Below are 20,903 nucleotides of genomic sequence, written 5' to 3'. Positions count from 1 at the left end.
ATTCCTTCCTATGGACATGTGCTAGACCCCTCTTTTCTGGCTGTCTCTATCACTTCTTAGAGAACATCAGGGGCTCATGAAGGGCCAGGACTTCCCTGGTGCCAAGTCAGAATGGTATTTCTTCCCTTTGTGCTACCAACTTCTGGGTGCTTGGACCTGCCAATGATCCAGCTTTGTAATGGAATTTGTGATCAAGTCATTGCTCCCTTTTGGGGTGGGGGCTGTCAGCCACCTTTTACGATGGTCCTTTTCACCTCTGCCCTGGTGATCCAGGCACCTGAGTCAGGCCTAAGAGGATGGACAAGACCAGGCACTGGGACATGATTCCCATGTGTCAGGACCACTAACTGCAAAGGACAGCAAGGGCACGGTTCAAAGGAGAGCAACAGATTTGATTGTAGAGTTGGAAATTAGGGCATGTATGAAAAATAATTAGGAATTATAGCCTCAGGAAAAGAAGCCTGCAGGGAGACCTAGTAATTGTCTTGAAGCATATGAAAGCCAATTATGCCACCGAGTTAGGTCAGCTTGTCCCTTCCCCGTGGAGAGGAGAGAAGTATGTTTAACCTCCAAGAGGAAGGGTTTCCACTCAGTGTGGGATTGTCACCTTCCAGCACAGGCCACCACGGAGTGCCCACAACCAGGTTGGAGGAGATGGCCTCCTTTCCAGAGGGAAAGCTTAGGCAGAAACTGGAGGCTGGCTTAGGTACAGCTCAAGTTTCTTTTAGCTCCTAGGACTTGGGTCGTTGGATTTGACTATGACAGATGCCTGAGAGTTATCATTAAGTGACATAACTTGCTGGCTAGGTTAGACCCAGAAGCTCTTGAATCCCTTAGAGTATGTTTGAACCTTTCACAAAGACAGGTAAATTAGGACCAGGTCCTTACCTTCTCTGACCTCTGTGTCTTTTACTATAAAATGCTATTACTGTATACGTTGTGGTACATTGTGGGAGGATTGAATGCTAACATGCATACATAGGATTTGGTAACTACCTAACACTTAGATGGTGCGAGATAGGTGGTAGCTAGATACTGAGGACCAGAAATGCCCAGCCTTTACCCCATAGGAGTCAGTATCGTGATTAAGGATATGGGATAAATGCAGAGAGAACTATTCACTGAGCAGAGCCAGGCTAAAAATTTTCAGATTCCTAAGCTCTGACCTTCATAGGCAATTCAAAATAAAAACAGTGCTAAACTACAAAATGCATTCAAGAAAGAGCAATACAGTTCCATTTCCTGTGATTCTAATCCACAGCTTGGTGGTGTTTATTGTTTGTGAAATACCACAGTCTTACACATGTATGTGTTGGACCCTCAGCACAGGCTCAGTCTGCTGGTTGGTTAGTCTACCCCTGATGATGAGACTGACTAGCACTGACTAGCAATTGGGTCATAGCTCCTCCCTCCCTCTCCCTCTCCCCCTCCCCTTTCTCTCCTCCTCCCTCTCCCTCTCCCTTCCCCTCCCCACCCCCTCAACAAACAGTTCTTGAACTGGCAGCTTCTTGGTTGCAAAAAGCAGAAGCCAATTTTCTTGGCTTAAGAAAGCTGAAGAAACAGCTTTTTATTAGAAGGATGGCAGGAGTTCAAAGAACTACTGGGAGCGGGGGCTTGGAGTGCGGGTAGAAGCTGAGGGTTCTGCTGAAGGCCAGACATTGGAAATGGTCAAGTCCAAGTGCTAGCACCTGGGCTGTGGTGAGCCGGATCTTCGGATTTTCTGAGTCACTCCTTAAAGACTCCGAAGGAGGTCTGGGGCTGGGCTCATACGACATGCATGGCCCACAGCTATGCCAGGACTGAGGAAAAAGAAGTATCTGGTCCCTTTCACCACAGGGTAACAGGCAAGAATGAGTGGAAACTGCATTCCCACCAATACAACACACAGATGGGAGTCTGGTGCCAGAAGGAAGGGAGTTAAAGTTTGCATGGAAAGAAGGATACAGACATGGACCTTGCCTTTGACATGCTGGATCCTGCGCATGACCAGTGTGATAGTCATGTGCTTAGCGGGTTTGCGGTCCCTACCATTTCCCTGTCTGTGTGTTTTCATATTGTCTCTAAGGAAACCCTTAAGGGTCCATGAGGGCAGGGATCCCGGTTTGTAAGCGTCGTATCCCTCACCGTGGCACTCACTAAATGTCTGGTGATCTGGTGATTGATTGCCTCACTGTTGATTGGATTGTGAAGTGAGTTCACCTCCATCAGCAGGAACAGACGGTGATGGGGTGTCCCTGGGGTAAGGAATGTGTATTAGACATTGGGAGTGTGTAGTTAAGACCAGAAACGGCCCTGTGGCCTCAAAAAATCTGCAAATACATCTCTCTGATTGCCAGCTGAGTTCCAGCCTTGAGTACTGGGGGCCTGGGTCTCTTGCAGAAAGGTTGAAAAATAAAATAAACTCATCCCTCAATTGCTTTATTAAATAATGCACAGATGACAGTGCGTGAAATATTGATGCACAGAGGCTCGTCCTCCTGCAGGGGAGAGGGGCCTCTGGATAATTGGTTTCTCTACATGGCAACTAGGATGGCTTGGCAGTCTTGTTACTGTTCCCCTCACTGTATCACGCCCTAGCTATTCATGGACTCTTGTTTTCCAAATCCTCATTATCCTGCCATCACGAGGCGTCACAATGAATGGAAGGGCACAGCCGAGTATCGGTGTTTTCACATAAATCAGCTTGCAGGATTGGGCACTTCCTACGGGTTACGTTAGAGGGCCAGCCTGACCATCTTTTTGGAAATCAGTGGAGCCAATTGTCTTGTGTTTTTCTTCTCCATCTGGAAAATTTTAGAAATACCGTGGGCTGGCGTTGAAGGCCAGGGCTGCCTTCTGTGGTACCAAGGGTTTAAGTGCAATCACCAATGAGTTTCTTGTGAAACCTTCCCTTTCCCTTTCCCTTTCCCTTTCCCTTTCCCTTTCCCTTTCCCTTTCCCTTTCCCTCTTTCTTTTTTTAAATAGAAGTATGAAAACCTGTGATTCAAAGGCCAGATGCTCAGGCCATTTGCCGGCCAGAGAGGCAGATTGTCCACGGTGATTTAATATGTGAGACATGCACGGGGCACCGGAGCGGCTGCTCTGGTACTCGTAATGGAATTTTAAGTCGCAGTCACCTTTATAATTGGAGGCACACAGATAACATATGTTTACCAGAAAGGCATGACGGTTGTCGTGTCGCCCCCCCTCACATAGGAATGGCAGTTGAAACTCAAGCGTGGGTTTCTCTTTATAGGGATTGTTAGCCGATAAATTCATGAGGTCAGGGAATGCTGTTGAATACCTACTGTGTGCCAGCATGGGATTTGTCTCTCTTGTCTTCAGTTCCTTCCTTTTGTCATTTGTAATTTTTTGTGATGGCTGCTTTGATCCGGGGCTAAGTTAAAGCTGTCTTAATGTTAACACAGATCTCTCGGTTGCTTAAAATGGAGGAGTAGAGTTTCCTTTATTCGGCACACGTTCGCAGAGTACCTGTTACGAGCTAGATTCTGACCCTTCACATCACATTGCGCTGTGGTGTGATGGTCACACCATTTCGTGTGGTGGTTGCAAGAACATTTCCTGCCAGTCCGGCAGTTTATGGAGCCCCCGCTCTGTAGCAGGTGCAGGGGAGGTCAGGGGGAGCACAGAGACAGGTAAGGTTCATCAGTGAAGAAATGACCACACGGCTTCCCAAGCTTGTGGGATTGAACATGAGACGGAGGAGGCTGTCCAGAGACAGGAATGCATTCAGAGATGGGCCAGTCCAGGGAAAAAGCAGTGTTGCTCCTACCTGAATTCCCTTGTGGGTTCTCCCTGCTCACCCCATAGGACACCTCACCCCTGGGTTCCTCGATCACAGGCATTTACATACCTGCTATGCTGACAGTCTTGTGCCTGGTTCACTGTACATGTGGTGGGGTAGGGCACGTGATGAATGGGAAGGGCTTTGTAGCCACTCACAGTAGAGTCTGAATCAAAGCTTATTACTCCGTGCACTGAGGAGATTTTCATAGTCTCTCTGAACCTCCATTTTCTTAGCTTTAAAATGATAATGGTAATAGTGCCAGTAGCAGTCAGCCTGGGCACCCCTAATACACTGCCATGGCCTGAGAGGCTTGAACAACACGGTTCTGGAGGCCAGAAGTCAGAGACCAGGGTGGCAGCACGGTTGGTTATCTGCACGTTTCGCAGATGCCACCTTCTCACCCTGTCCTCACATGGCCTCGCCTCCGTGCACACGGAGACCAAGGGGGTGAGCACCTTCCCTGGTTCTCTTCTTTTTATTTTTATTAATTTTTTTTAATGTTTATTTATTTTTGAGAGAGACACACACAGTGTGAGCAGGGGAGGGGCAGAGAGAGAGGGAGACACAGAATCCGAAGCAGGCTCCAGGCTCCGAGCGGTCAGCACAGAACCTGACACGAGACTCAATCTCACATACTGTGTGATCATGACCTGAGCTGAAATCAAGAGTTAGATGCTTAACTGACTGAGCCACCCAGGCATCCCATCTGAGCCTCTCTTTTTTTGTGATTAGTGATGTGGGAGAGGTAACTCTTACTTCCCACATTTCTGGTTAGGTTTAAATAAGGCAACCCATATGAAAGCACCTGTATTTTCAGATATATAGCAGGTATTCTCTCAATGTTGGCTGAATGAGATTCTCATGCATTTATCCCTGAAATGTTCATAGGCCCAGCTGACTTGGTCAGCTTGTGGTCCCAAATCCCATGGTGCCTTGCCTCTGCCGCTCTGTATATGGGCCTTCCAGCCCCAGTCGTCATGCGCCTGGGCAGAGAGACGTTTGATGAGATTCTTGACAGGATTGAAAAAACACCAACCTTAATCTGGTGGAGAACTAATGACTTAGATCCAGTATTCACCCATAGAAAAATGGGTTATTTTGGATGTTCTTAGTCCCATTAACAAAATTTAATCTAGTGCTGAAAATTTATGGGGCAGCAAGCAATCTGTTTTGCCTGATGGTGTTCAAAAGTGCAAATGCATACTTTATATACCCTCCCTGCTTTTCAGTTTTTAACAGCATACGAACATTTACATTTCAAACAAGGTGGTCCTCATGCTGGGTGGCTTTTTATGGTCTGTGTGAAATACAGGAGTTTGAAATATATGGTCTGCTGACAGTTTAAATTTTCTGAGAAGCCACATTGAACAGAAAGAAATACAATATATATTAATGAAGATAGCTGTTTGTTCGCTGTAAGACCTTATGGATGAACTGCAGGCCCGCCATTTGGGTCATACATAACAGAGGAAGAAGAAATTGAGAATCACGTGTTGGCCATGTTGACTGCTCTGCCTTAGCTCTGAAAGCTTAGGAAGTCTTGACACCGTCCAGCCTAGTCATTAAGAGCTAAGGTCTTGGTGGCAGACAGACCTTTGTGTGAGTTGCTCTAGCTATGTGACCTTGAACTAGTTGTTTTGCGTCATTGAACCCAAGTTTCTGCGTCTGTAAATCTGGGTAATGATACCTCCATCCCGGGGCTGTTATGAGGATTTAATGAGATGGTGTATGTAAGAGCGTGGCACAGCATCCTGCACACATATCTGTCTCCAGGAAATGTTGGCCATTATTATTATCATCACTACTACTATATTACCTAGGAATGCATTACTAGGTAATTGCTAGGTAATGTAATACCTAGTGACCTATGAAAGTTTTAGAGCCTGGAGGGAAATGTTGCATCATCCTTTTTAAAGGTACTTAGAGGGGCGCCTGGGTGGCGCAGTCGGTTAAGCGTCCGACTTCAGCCAGGTCACGATCTTGCGGTCCGTGAGTTCGAGCCCCCCGTCAGGCTCTGGGCTGATGGCTCAGAGCCTGGAGCCTGTTTCCTATTCTGTGTCTCCCTCTCTCTCTGCCCCTCCCCCGTTCATGCTCTGTCTCTCTCTGTCCCAAAACTAAATAAACGTTGAAAAAAAAAAATAAAGGTACTTAGAGAGCTTACCTTTTTCAAGCTCTTTGAGCCCTGGAGGGGATATTAGGGTACTCGGCGTTTGCTTGGGCTTAGCTTTGGCCTCAGCTTCTCTCCCTTTCCCTCGTGGCCATGCCTGACACCCTGGCCTGTATTACCTGAGGTGAAGTCACGTGGCACAAGGCATTTTGTATCGCTCATTCACTGTTGTATTTCCAGCACCTAAACCAGTGCCTGGCATACAGTAGATCCTAAATGCGTATCTGTTGACTTCTAGTCTCCAGAATGTGCCTATTGTTCCCTCTTGGGTCAGAAAGTTCTCTTCTTAGTTCCCATCTTATTTCCCATCCCAGGAATTTAAAGACCAGTGGTGGTTTTGGAACTGTGTCTCCTTTTCTCCTTTCCTGGGGATCAGTGTGATGGAGCAGAAGGAACTCTGGGCTGGAAGCTTGAGATCGGGGATCTCTTTTCAGCTCTGCAGCTAGAGCCTGCCCAGAAGCCTTGGGAAAGTTGGTCTCCTCCCCTCTGGACTTCGTTTCTTCTATAGTATCATGAGGAAATTGGCTTACGTAATTTCTGGAGGACCTTCCAATGCTGACATGGGACAGATAGGTTCTCTGGGGACAAACCCCATGTTCCTGCTCCCGCTTTCTTTTTTTTTTTTTAAGTTTATTTATTTTTGACAGAGACAGAGTGCAAGCATGAGCTGGGGGGGGGGTGCAGAGAGAGAGAGAGAGGGAGACACAGAATCTGAAGCAGTCTCCAGGCTCCAGGCTGTCAGCACAGAGCCTGACGCGGGGTTCAAACTCATGAACTGTGAGATCATGACCCGGGCTGAAGTTGGACACTTAACCGATTGAGCCACTCAGGCACCCCCCTGCTCCATCTTTCTTAAGCCTCCAGTTCCAGCTAGCCTCACTCACTTCTCATCCCTCATATGGAAATGAACCCAGCCCCAAAGAATGTTTTAAACAGTAGTTCTGGCCACTACACCTTGTGTATCTAAGCTAGGGTATCTCTACCTTGGAACTGTCGACATTTTGCACCAGATAGTTCTCGGTTATGAGGGATGGTCCTGTGGTTTGTAAAATGTTTAGCACCGTCTCTGACCTCTACCTACTAAATGCCAATAGTATTGTTGCCCCGCCCTCCCCCATCCCTGCTGACATCAGATGTACAAACAGATTTTCTCCAGACATTGCCACATGTCTCCTGAAGGGGGGTATGTGTGTGTGTGTGTGTGCAAATAATCCCTGATCTAAACACAAATTGTTCCTTAGTGTTACTTCAGATGACATTGCAAGCAGACAGAAGGTTTTCTCAGGAGACTCAAGCAAATGGGAATAGTCTATTGATCAGCGACTTCGTTTTCCCTAGGGCTGGGGAAAAGAAACAGAAAACAACTACCTTACCAGCTTGAAAGTGAAAATACAAAGCTAGCCGAAATATTGTGCTGGGGCCCTGGATTCACAATGAGTTAATTCCACATATAATATACCACCAAAGATGCAAATAGGGAACGGCACCTCTTAGATCTTACCCAGACTGTGACAGCTATTGGATCTTATTCTTACATCATGGAAATTGGGTAGTGGTGGCTCTGAATACTTGATGAAAAAAGATGGGTTTTAAAAATCTTCCACGTTGCTCACATTTTAGATGGAGGCACATCCTAGAGAAGGTGGAATACGAAAGCAGTTTGGAGGAAAAAAAAACATTTTAGGTGGTACCACGATATTATAAACAATGTGTTTATTATAAACTTGTTGATAACGTTTTATCAACAGAAGTATGATACTGAATATCCTGAGAGAAGTAAAAACATATTTTTAAGACACAGCTACCAGTTTGGTAAGTGACACAAAAAAATGGGTAGAAATGTAAATCATAACTAAATTTGTAGAGTGGTGATGCATTTACAGCATAAGCAGTGATTGCCATTGGAGCCCAAAGAAAGAGAAGTGTGAGCTCGGGTGACAGGAGGGTGGTCAGCCTTACTTGGGGAGAGAGTTTGGGGGCTCCAGAAGAACATGGGATACCATGATGTACTCTGTCTAAAGTGTCTGGAGGTTGCTTATGATCCAAATTAGCTGCATTTGGAAATTGGTGAGACAATATGCACTTGACATCAAGAGTCAACTCTATGGTCTTTGCCCTAGAGGCTCAGATTGTTCAAAACAGAGGCGATCTCATTTTCAAAGCTCTTACTTACTTACTTACTTATGCACGAATGCATGCATGCATGCCTGCCTGCCTCATGTGATTCCTGAGGTTGATATCCTTGGAGGTATCTTGAAACTACCAACTTGAAACTACCCAACTTGAAAACTACCCCTTCTCTAGGAATATTTATCTCTATCAAAAAAAAAAAAAAAAGAAGAAGAAGAAGAGGAAGAAAGTCCCATGGGTAGGCTCCTGGTGGCCATGCTTTCTTTCTGAGACCAGAACCCTTACTTCAGGCCCTAGATAATGGGGTCCAGGTGGACACCTGATTCCAGCTGGATCAGATTCTGGACTAAGAATTTGGTCTTAGGACTGAGAGGCATGCCAGTGTTTTCATGCACCTGTTAATCTGAGAGGTGGTGCCACCATCTTTCCCCTTGGGAAGCCTGGAGATGCCCCAAAAGGTGGTGGTTTGCTCTCCTGAATGAGACCCTGGGTATACTGGTCACCAACACCCTTTGGACCAGGTTATCACATGGCCCCCCTGTGAAGGATGAGGTTTGCTTAGGGGTCTTCTCATAGCCCAGCCTGTCCTCTCTCCATTGGCCCTCCTTTCTCCCAGCATCCCCAGGACTCCTGCCCTTTTGTGGCACAGCCAACATCCCTTGCCTGCTGACTTTCCCAGGGGTGTTCTGTGTAAATCTCACTACCCACACTCCAGAGGTATGGGCAATATTGTTCATGACCCCAAGGGACAGCTTTCTCTGGGCTGCGATGTTGAGGAGGTTCTGTTGACCCCAGTCACTCTGAGTGATGGCTCAGTGTATTAACTGGCTTAACTGATGTGTGGCTGCATTTCAACCGACAGGGACCATTCACTGCCTTCGAAGTGTGGTTTCTAACCTCAGACCCCTGTGACATTCTCTTGATGGCATGAATTTGCCTAAGAGTTCTCTTGCACTAGAGTCGGACCCACGCATCAAGGGAAGGATATCTATAGCTTGCAGAGGCTTCGGGAGCTGGAGTGTAAACCCGGGTTGGAAGTGGGGCTAAGGGAGCACCGGGGAGCTAGGTAGCAACAGACACAGTCTAGTAGTGCCCCCTGTCCTCTCTGCCCTGGGACCTCTCCTTCAGGATGCAGTTGCAGGAAGGGCGGTGGGATTGAATACATAAGGGCAGGAAGGGGAAGAGTCACCTGACACCCATCACCCATGTCTTTTTAGTGGGAGTTTGGCAATCTGGACCACAGTCCCACCTAGCCTGTGCACAATGGGGAGACAGAATGAGTACAGGGAAATGGGGTGCTGCTATAAGGGGACTGAAGGATTCAAGGTGAACATCCACTCTGGGTCCTTCAGATCACAAAAATGTGCGTAAGAATTTGGATGCAGGTTTTAGACCCTCTGAAGGTTGTCCACAGACCCCTGGTTAACATTCGTTTTCATCCAAAGGAATTTGTTCATTCACATCACTAGTGCCCAGGGAATGGGGTTTCTGTGGGCTGGGATATGTCGAAAGGATGTTAGTTGCAGACCAAGTGATTAGCAGGAACCTGTACACATCGGGAAGGTATGTAGGAGGTGTCCTCCCCTGCCCTTGGGCATGACTCAGGAGGGTGAAAGCCTAGGTTGGTGAAAACATTAGTGGGGAGGAGGTCCCTTTGCTACTGTTCCACCTGCTCCTATCCCACAGTCACCTCTGGGCTCTGGCCACAGTAAGACTGATGTTCAGTACAGTCAAGACTCTTAAGAAAAAAAAAAAGCAGAGTAAAGCCTGTTAAGAGGGGAAAATTCTCCAGGGCAGAGGATTGCTAAATTAATTATGCAGATGTGAAAATTCAAAGGAAGAATAATTAGACAGCCTGTTAAAGCTTAGAAAAAAAAAAGTTATGTTGTTTGCCAAACACTGAAATACTGTGGACTGGTAACTGCTTTTAAACTCAAGTAAACGAACCCTTCTGGAACATTCTACCCCACTTGTTTGGGGAGTCTTGGCTAAGTGAATGAAGTATCAAATGTCAACGGTGTAGTTCTTTATTTTGTGAAGAAAAGATAAATTCTTATGAGCTGTGGGTGGAATGAACACCAGTGCCTTCAGGGCCAGGCAGACTCTGAATGTAGGAGAGAAGAAAAAAGAGAAAGAGGAAAGCAAAATAGAGCGTAAAGGGGGCACAGGCGATGCTGGGGTAAAGGAGGCAGCCATGCGGGAATGAAAGCCCAAGTGTGGCCACATCTTCCAATTAAAAATAATCCACAAATGTATACTGGATTTTTATATGATGTGCTCTCACTTGTTACTGCTAGCGCCTTACTCAAAACTGTAACAGCCCTGTATGGGCTGGCGAAAGCACATTTGTGGGTGTTTGGCTGATCTTGACTATTAAATGAGCATGATGGAAACACCTGCCTCGTGGGATTGCTTATGGATTCCACGAGATCAGAGTGGCAGATACCTGATGGCTCTCACGGGCCTGTCACTGACACAAGCATGGGGACTGGCCTATCTTATTTAGCACCCAAAATGATGCATGCCACAGAGTAGGACTCAGTGAGGGTCTTTGATCAATAAATAGGGGAATTACTGGATGTTCAAAGGAAGAGAGTTTAGTCTATGGTAGTTTAATTTCTTTTCTTTTTTTTTAAGTAGGCTCCACACCCTCCATGGAGCTCAAGTCAGGATTTGAACTCATGACCCTGAGATCAAGACCTGAGCTGACATCAGGAATTGGACAGTCAACTGGCTGAGCCACCCAGGAGCCCCTTCTACTGATTTCTTTTATTACTGTTATTACTGAAGTATAATTGGCATACAGTGTTATATTAGTTTTGAGGGCATAGTACAGTGATTTGACAATTCTATACATTACTCAGTGCTCACCATGACAAGTGTAGTCACTATCTGTCACCATACAGTGTCATTGCAGTATTATTGACTGTATTCCCTATGCTGTACTTTCATCTCTGCAACTTATTTATTTTCATCTCCATGACCTATTGATTTCCATTTTGAAATCCAAAGGGGAGGAGGTTGGTTGCTAAGATGTGTTCCCATAAAGAATTGTCCCCTAGGAGAGAACTCTGTCAGCTCTTGGTGAGGAAGGGATGGGCCGAGAGGTAGTTATGACCTTGGAAGCATGCAGTAACAGGCGCCCTCTGAGCAAGGCAGACCATGGCCAGCTCGTCACTTCAGTTTTGCAGCAACACCTGCCGATAGTTGTGCTGTAGCCCCTCCCCATGTCTCAGGATGCAGAGCACTTGTCCTGCCCTGTGAATATAACCCTCAGGTCCCCTTCTTTCTCCCTGTTTGGATTCCTACAGCACCTCTAAAGCTTTATCATATTCTGTCTGTTCAGGCCATTGCCTGAAACAGGAGTGAACTTCATCGGAAATGTTGTCAACTGGCAACTTAGAAATGGGTTAAAAATTGGCCGCTTCATCAGTCTTTGTTCACCATCCTGGGTCTGGTCATGGCTTCCAATGAGGCGGAGTTTTCTTGAGGGAGGGAGACGCCCCACGGGTCTGCCTTTGTGCCTGTGGCTTTAAATTGGCATCTAGGGCCACTTGCCCTTGTTGATTGGACAGGCCAACAAAGAGACCAGACAGGGTTTCTGTTGGTCAGAGAAAGGAACACATCAGGGAGATTTGTTGCCCATTTAAAAAACGATTGGGCATGAAATGGATACTGTTTGGATTACACAGAAACACAGCCCCTCATTAGCTGTTTCAGAATCACAAAAGGCTTGATGGCTGCTCTAGTCCCAGCCAGTGGGGTGATGTGGGGTCAACAATCTCTGTTACACATTTGCATAGGGTTGGGGTATTGGCAGAAAAAGGAACCTCCTGTATTCCATTTTTTTTTCTTCTCCTTGCACCCTGTTGTGTACATTTATAAGATACCAGGTATCAGGTTTCAGCTCAACCTCCCTGAGTGGGGTGGGGGTGGAGTGGAGCATACTGGGGGGTGGCCACGGAGGCTGCATACAGCAGACTCCCTGGAGGGGCTACAGTAGAGGGCAGGGCCGACCTGGCAATAGATGTGGCTCCCTGGAGTCTCCTGGGAAGTAGACATGGGAAGCAAGATGGTTTCCAGGCTGTATTTGGTATAAGGATGGCCTGGGACAGAAATCTGGAGAAGAAAAAAAAAGTTCAGTTTGGACTGGTGGATATGAAAGGAATGTTTAAGGAAAATCATGGGGGAAAGAGTCGAAACTAACATTGATTGAGGACTTGCCAGTGTCAGTGTTCAGCATTTGACATATTGCCTCATTCACACTTGCCAACAATCATGTAAGAGGGATGCCACTACTCTCCTTTATGGCTCAGAGAGGCTGCATAACTTGCCTGAGGTCACACAGCACCCAAGGAGCTAAGCTCCGATGAGCAACTGGAACTGACTGTGGTGCAAAATTCATGTTCATTTAACCTTACCCTATAATTCATATACGCATACTGGGGATTTGCCTATGTGAGCAAAAGATGGTATCCAGTAAGTCTGAGATGTCGGTTCTCTCTGGCCTATTCATCTTTAGTTTTGGCAGCTGGAGCAATGACTTATCAAGACCCCTGTGTTGAAGCAGAGTGCTGGGCCTGTTCTGGCAAGGCCGTGGTCACAAGGGTGAGTCCAGGTCCAGAGCGAGGCCAACAGGTGATTGCCGGTGGAACTCATTTAAACCTTAACCTGTCTCAGACATCTCTGTGCTCACTGCTCTGAGGATGCATGGCTGAGGCTTGGCTTTCTAAAGTTAAGTCCTGGTTCTGTCCGACTGGTGTGTTCTTAGAAAAGTCATGTGATCTCTCGGGACCCGTGTCTTTAACATTCCAGGATCTTCTCCTGCCTTGGAGCCTTTGCATCCCTTTTCTGCATTATTCCTCACCTGATCTTCTAAAGTCTGGCTCCTTCTTGTCAGACCATGGCTTAATGTCACCTCCTCTGAGAGGTCTTCCCTGACTACCTAATCCAATGTGGCCTTCAGGAGCTTGCTACTGCTCACTCTTTTAAAATATTTGCTTAGCTTTTATTACTACCTACTGTTTGTTCCTCACATCCCTTCTTTCATTTCCTCTTGCCTTTCCTTCCCTTCCTCTTCCCCTATCCATTGCCCTTGTCCTTCCCTTCCCTTCCCTCCCCTCCCCTCCCCTCCCCTCCCCTCCCCTCCCCTCCCCTTCCCTTGTTATACTTGTACTAGAATGTCAGTTCCTTAAGGGCAAGAACTTGGGTCTTACCCATCTCTGAATGCCCAGAGCTTATAATAGTACTTGGCATGTAAATGTAGTTTCATGAAAGTTTGCTGAACTGATGGGTTAAAGTCTTTCCTATGTTAAATATGAACATGTTGGTCTGAAGGCAGATGCTCCAGGGACTCTTTGAGCTATGAGTCTTTGTGACCTAGAAATTCCAGCTTACAAGATTCATCCAGATACTTTTTTCAAAGACAGTTTATTCAGCATTAACTAAGCATGTCCCTTATAGCAGACACATGCCTGCTATAAGGCATGTGATGAGGTTCAGAAGTGATGAGCCTAGGGTGGCTGGGTGACTCAAGTGTTGAAACGTCCAACTCTTGATTTCTGCTCATGTCATGGCCTCACAGTTCAAAGGATTGAGCCCCACATTGGGCTATGTGTGCTTGGGATTCTCTCTCTCTCTCTTTTACTTTCTCTTTCCATCCTCCATTCTCTATCTCTCTCCCTCTTCCTCTTCCTCTCCCTCCCTCCCTCTCTCTCTCCCCCACCAAACAAATAAATAAACATTAAAAAAAAAAAAAAGAAATGGTGAGCTGGACTTTGTTCCTAGCCTCACGGAGCAAGATAGTTACTCTGTTACTGAGCCCTATGACATTCCAGATGCTGCTTAGGTGAGGGGGCATGCAGTAGTGAGGATAGCCACTCTCTGTGGTCTCCTGAAGCTTCTACTTGATTACAACATACTTAGAGTCATCACTCATGTTTGTCACATACTAGTTGTATGATCTTTGGCTAGTTTAATTTTTCCCCTTTATTTGTCAAGTGGAGATAATACTGGTGTCATGAGACACCTCTAAGAATTGAATGGTTCTCTGTATTGGACACTGCAGTCTAGACTCTAGAGGCTTGAAAGCAAGCAAAGAGTTGGAAAATTTGAATTGTCCAGTGTAGATGAAGGCATGATAAACCTTGGAGGATAAGGAGAATACAGTCTGAGAATATGAGCCAAATTCTAGAAGGGAGGTTTGAGGCCATATTTCACCTATAAGTAAAATCATACAGTGTTTGTCCTTCTCTGAATTATTTCACATAGTGTAATACTGTCTGGGTCTATCCATGTTGATGAAATGGCAAGACTTAATTCCTTTTTATGGCTGAGTAATATTCCACTGTGTGTGTGTGTGTGTGTGTGTGTGTGTGTGTGTGTGCGCGCGCGCGCGCGCACATGTGTGTGTACACACACTGTCTCTTCTTTATCCTTTAATCCATATGTCACTACTCAAGTTGTTTCCAAATTTTGGCTATTAGAAATACTGCAGTTAACATAGGGTTACATATATCTTTTAAAATTATTGTTTTTATTTTCTTTGGATAATTACCCAGAAGTAGAAATGCTGGATCATGTAGTAATTCCATTTTGAATTTTTTGAGGAACCTCCATACTGTTTTTCATAGTGGCTGCACCAGTTTACATTCCCACTGACAGTACATGAGGGTTTCCTTTTCTCCACAGCCTTGCCAACACTTATTTTTCATTTGTTTTGATACTATCTATTATGACAGGTATAAGCTCATAACTCATTGTGGTTTTGATTTGCATTTCTCTGAGCCTCTTTTCATGTGCCTCTTGGCCATCTGTATGTCGTCTTCAGAAAAATGTCTATGCAGGTCCTCTGCCCGTTTTTTTAATTGAGTTGACTGAGAGCTAAAATCTTTTTTAGGGGCATCTGGGTGGCTCAGTCAGCTAAGCATCTGACTCTTGATTTGAGCTCAGGTCATGGTCTCATGGTTCATGAGATGGAGCTCCATGGCTTGGGATCCTCTCTGCCCCTCCCTCCTCAAAATAAATAAACATTAAAATAAATAAATAAAATAAATACATAAAATTCTTTTTTAAAAAATATAAAGTGTAGAATCCATAAATTTAACAAAAATGAGAACATCATTTTCACTTCTTAGTGAAAGAAGCATTGCAGCCATTACAGTATCCAAAGATGATTATCTCCCTGCTCTGTTTTACCTTCTGGGTACTCAGTATTTATTGCTCAAGAATGAAAACAAGAGATTTTACTCCTTGTGTTTATTCCATGTTTGTCTTAGGAAACCTCATGGGTGCTCTCTCATTATTTATTGTTGCATTTGTCTTCCATGTGCAGTTAAGACCTGATTTATATTTTATATTAGCACTACAGGCTTTATTTTAGAGTAATGGAAGGGAGGTGATCAGCCATTGAGGGGCACATTGGTGAAGAGACACGCAGGAAAGAGAGCCGTTGTGGGCAAGGTTGGGACTGTCAATTGATTACCTGATGGATGCACATGGAAAAGTATTTTAGCAATGATTGAATAAGGTGGGACCCCCCCCCCCCCAAAAAAAAACAAAGCAACAAGAGTAAACAAGACTTAAATGATACAGATTTACTGAATCCTTCAGTGGGAGATGTAACCGCTCTTCTCTCAGTTTGAAGTGCTTTCTAATAGCTTAGATGGTGCCCAAAGAAATCCCTGATCCCATCAGCACTAACTTTGTCATGACTGCTTCAATGTTATCAGTTAAGGAATAGAATTTAATAGCCTTGGGAACCATCCCAAGGACTCAGAAATGAGTCTGCCCTAATTGCAGAAAGAAAGGACTTGGAAATACATAGTCTCCACTTACCCATTTATAAATCTGGAGCCAAGTGTTTCTAAAAAATTAACAGTGGGAGGAATGAAAGTAATAAAAGCTTTAATTTTGATAGTCATACCTAGGGAGCCACAAATACTTTGTAACTCATTTGTAAATCTCACCCAGTGGTTAGCACATTAAAGGTCTCAAAAAAGCTATGGATTCTGCAGGGTCACTTCTCTGAAAAGCCCTGGGGCCTCTCACCAGTGGGACTGAGCTCCCTGGGAACAGATGGCATGGGAAGTCTATTCCAGGGGGTGTGGGATGCAGTTTTGAATAACTAGCTTCAACGGGTCCTGCAAGAATGAGTGATTTGCTTATGCAAGTTCTTTATATGGACTTTTACTGCTATTGATTTTCCATCTTGGATATCAGTACCCTGGAGAGCTCTCCACTTCACTCTTAAGACCCTTTAAACTTGGTAAACACTTTCAACACTTCTGAAACTTTTCTATCAAAGAGCCTCTAAGGGCAAGCTACAACACACATCTTTCTTGAGGTTCAGGGGACAGAACCTACTGCCAGCACATACATCTTTGGAGTCTCTTTATACAAATGTATATGAATTTTGTATTCTGTTCTGTAGTAGACCAGTGATGGCCTTAATATTTTAACAGTTTTAAATTACTTACCACCTCATAAAATAGATGCTGCAGGGAGATTAACTGTAGATTTGCATTCTCCTTGGCCCTTTATAGTCTGAGATGGAAAACCTAGGTTAGATTTGTAAAACAGGAAAAAGAGATTTGGTAGATACATGTGGTGTGGGACTACTTTGCCTTCTTCCACTGATTTCTGGACTTGTCAAGGGAGGTGGCAGTGAATGAGCACCATGATACATCACCAGAGCTCTGGACTTAAGTTATGCTTCTGAGGATGCCACATTACTGAAGTAACCACTTCATCTGAGGCTCGTAGAGGTCATTTGAACAAATTGTCTCCAATTTGGGGCAGGGTTTCCCTGCAGACTTTATTTTTCTGTTTTCAGTTAACATCTTTCCCTGCCAGGCTTTATAAGACAGGGTGGAAGCAGTCAAATGGACAGCCTCTGGCTAAGGATCAGAAGGCACTAACCTTGTACATGAAGCCTGCCTTGCTGAACCCTGCCTGCCCATTTATACCTAGCACACCTCATGTTGACAACCTCCCTGACACAAGCCATTGTCTGCTTGGATCAACAGTGTTTGTCAGATACTCCTTAATCATTATTTTTCTCCCCTAGCATTTTATCAATGGTGCCTGAATGTAGGCCTTAGGATATTAAGACTCATAGTCTATGACTCTGTAATAGAGACTTTTCAAAGCCCACAGTACCTTCTCTCAAAACAAACAAAACAAAATAAAGACTATGACTATGACTGTGTAAGTTTGTTGACAAGACTTTGTTGTTTGTTCTTAGTGCACATAATTTAGAGGGGAAAAAAGGTTTTTATTCTTCATTCACAGACTTTATAATCTCCAAGACGAGACAAGGCAGAACACAGCTCTACTAGAGATATGTGAACTCCTTAGTTGTTGTATGGTGGTTTCAGCAGTGGTGTAGACCTGGTTAATCAGTGAAAGCTTTCTGGATAAAGTAGACCCTGAGCTTTATGTTCAAAGAGAAATGTTAAAGTTGCTTCTTGTACAAATGAGTCTAACATTTGAAATGGAAAGGGATGAATAGCACTGTAGCTCCGAGATCTTTTTTCTAATTTGATTTGATTTGATTTACTTTGCATCATGGTAGGTATACTCTTTAATTCACATCACTCATTTTACTTTGCCCTTTCCCCCTCCCTTCTGTTAACTATCAGTTTGTTCTCTAGAGCTAAGAGAATGTTTCTTCGTTTGCCTCTCTCTCTTTTTTATTTTGCTCATTTGTTTTGTTTCTTAAATTCCACATGTGAGTGAGATCATATGGTATTTGTCTTTCTCTGACTGACTTATTTCACTTAGCATTATACTCTCTAGCTTTATCCACATTGTTGCAAATGGCAAGATTTCATTCTTTTTTATGGATGAATAATATTCCTGTGTGTATGTATATATACATCTTTATCCATTCACCTATAAAATTAATAGAATTTAATTTTAATAGAATTTTAATAGGACACTTGGGCTGCTTCCATAGTTTGCATTTCATAAGTAATGCTACTATAAACTAGGAAAGCAGGTATCCCTTTGAATTAGTGTTTTTGTATTTTGGGGGTAAATACCTAGTAGTATGTTCACTGGGTCATAGAGTAGTTCTATTTTTAATTTTTTAAGGAAACTTCATACTGTTTTCCACAATGACTGTACCAGTTTGCCTTCCCAGCAATAGTGCAAGAGGGCTCTTTTTTCTCACATCCTCACCAACACTTATTGTTTCTTGTGCTTTTCATTTTAGCCATTCTCATGGCTGTAAGATGATACCTCATTGTGGTTTTGATTTGCATTTTGCCTGATGATGAGTTATTTTGAGCATCTTTTCATATGTCTGTTGGCCATTTGGATGTCTTTTTTGGAGAAATGTCTATTCATGTCTTCTGCCCATGTTTTAACTGTTCTGGTATCTTGAATCTCTAAAATGTCTAGGGTTCCTTGCCTTTTGCATATATCCACTTTCTGTATTTGAAGAGCAAGCTAAAAGTGTGGTGAAGATGATTACTGAACACATCCTATGTGCCAGGCTCTGTGCTGGGCAACTTTCATGCGTTGTGTCTTCAGTTACTCACAATATCCGAGTGAAGTAGATCTCTTTGTCTGCATTTGAATCCTGAAGAGTGAGTGACCCATCTGGACCACAAAGGCAGGAAGTGGCACAATTGTGCCCCTTGTACACCTTCACCTCTCTGATCCAAACCTATGAGTTTTCTTCTTCTAGACACACTGGTTTAATTATTTATTGGAAATTCATGGAGTTTCTGTATTTCCCCATTTTTACATGGTCAACTACTAGGACTGCTGAATAGTGACAGAGTTGTGCTCATCAGCACAAAGGAGTTCATTCTTTATGAAAAGCTACATGTTTTACAGGAATTTTAATTGTATTAAAGTGAAGTACAGGTATAAAACATAGACTTGCTGAGCTATACCCCTCTTTTAACTCTGCCTTTTTCATGGAGGTGTTTGATTTTTATTGTGCTTTTTGTGTCCTCTTATTTTCCTAGGTTATAGAACTGGTCTTATGTACCTTCAGTAATTCTGTTGTCTTTGTTCCTAAGTGTCTTAGGAATAATTCCTGCCAATTACCATGAAGTACAACTCAAGTACCTTTATTTTTATAACACTTTAATGAATTCTGGCCATTTTGAAGGATGGGAAGGTTAAGACTTCTCTTTGGATGGTCTCTTGTCCTCCTATTGAGAACGAAGGCCATTGTCAGGTCCTACTGATCCATGTTGCCACCATCTGATCCCATGTTGCTCCATCTGATCCCATGTTGCCACCAAACCTCATGCACCTCCTGGTCAGTGATGTGGACCATAGATAGGCTTCACAGAATCCCTGAGAGAAGGAACCACAAGCCTCACTGGGTCCATGTTGTTTTTTAAGTCAGAGAGAAAATTAAGTTGACTGGGCATGAGCATCACCTTGAAAAGAAACTTTGACTTTCATATTCATTATAAAAGTAATATACGCTTACTCAAATGTCCAACAATCTGGCTTTGACTTCTGAATAGTACAATATTTTCTTCACAGTATTAATTTCTTCTTGTGGATCCTTTGGGCGACATGATTCTTGGGGGCGGTGGACAGGGATGTTCAACATGCTGCTTCTTGGCACTGTATTTGTCACCTTTCTCCTCATCATAAGCTGCTCATGAGTGGCCTGGTGGCTCTGAGCATCAGCTTTGGTGTGAGAGTACTCTAGATTCTAGTCCAGATTTACCAACTACGTGACCACAGACAAGTTAGTTACTTACCATCTCTGTGTCAGTTTCCTCATTGGTTAATTAGAAAAATAGTACATTATTCTATATATAGTTGGTAAGTGTCATTGTCACCACTGTTAGTCCCTCAACTGGATGATGCATTATGTAATAAAATGCTCCCTCTTTCCTTTTCTTTCCACATAGTTAACATTACCCCCCTCCCTTTTATCCTCCTCTCTCCCTATCCCACTTTTACAAGGAAATCAGTTTCTTGGTAGAAACGTGGAGTGAGGGTCCCTTTGTTTACCATCCCAGAACAACTGGGAAACTGAGGTTGGTATGGGATGATAGCTTTGAGAAAGCAGGATTGCCTGGTCTGGTTAATATACTTTTGTGGCTTGTGATTTTATGGAGCATATTTCCACTGCTGCTGTAGACTTCCCTTAATACATTCTTTTTTAATGATCAGGACTTGTAAATTAGACAAGTAGGACTTAGCAGTGGCTGCTCATAATGTCTTGTTTTGCCCATGAGCTGAAAGGCAAAGCTCTTTCCAGTCACTGCTGTGTAGTTCCAGTCAGGTCCAGGGTGTTCTCTTACAACTCAGAAGCGAATTCCAATTCTCTTAGGGCTGGACACTTGCTCTTGCTCTGGACAATAGTCATGACTTCATTGTTTCCCCCACTGCAGGCAAGATTCTCTAAGAAGCAAGAAAAGGTTACTTTTTGCAGGTGAGGTTTCTAGACCAGTGTATACAGACATCAGGTGTGGTGTTGGCCTGACGGCATAGGGTGTCTGAATTCATTCACAGGTCTTTGCAGGGATAGTCCCAGGAGGGAGAGGATAGTAGAGAAATGGAAGGTTCTGATGTGTAAGTGGGTAGAGGCTAGGACTTTGTGGGCAGAAGGACTTCTCAAGGTCAGCAGGATAGCAAAGGGAAAGGTCCTTCCTTGAGAAGCAGACCTAGTTTGAGTACTAGTTTTGCTGTTTATTAGTTGTCTGGTGTTTGGAAGTTACTTTGCCATTGCAAATATTTTAACTTGGTTCCTTACTTAATTTGTTATAAATATCTACCTGTGTTAGTACACACTGATCTACTTCCTCTTTTATAACAGCTGGACAAGATTTCATGAAT

At 44.1% G+C, this 20,903-nt stretch overlaps 1 protein-coding gene across 2 annotated transcripts in view; it reads left to right on the top strand.

Moving 5' to 3' along the window:
* Positions 1 to 20,903, top strand: part of SPOCK1 (SPARC (osteonectin), cwcv and kazal like domains proteoglycan 1) — a 521,381-nt gene that overhangs the window by 330,290 nt on the left and 170,188 nt on the right. The window lies entirely within an intron of this gene.

This window comes from Prionailurus bengalensis, chromosome A1 (assembly GCF_016509475.1).
Source record: "Prionailurus bengalensis isolate Pbe53 chromosome A1, Fcat_Pben_1.1_paternal_pri, whole genome shotgun sequence".
NCBI classification, from domain to species: domain Eukaryota; kingdom Metazoa; phylum Chordata; class Mammalia; order Carnivora; family Felidae; genus Prionailurus; species Prionailurus bengalensis.
The sequence above is the reverse complement of the archived record's forward strand: the minus strand, read 5'-3'. Positions and strand labels throughout refer to the sequence as shown.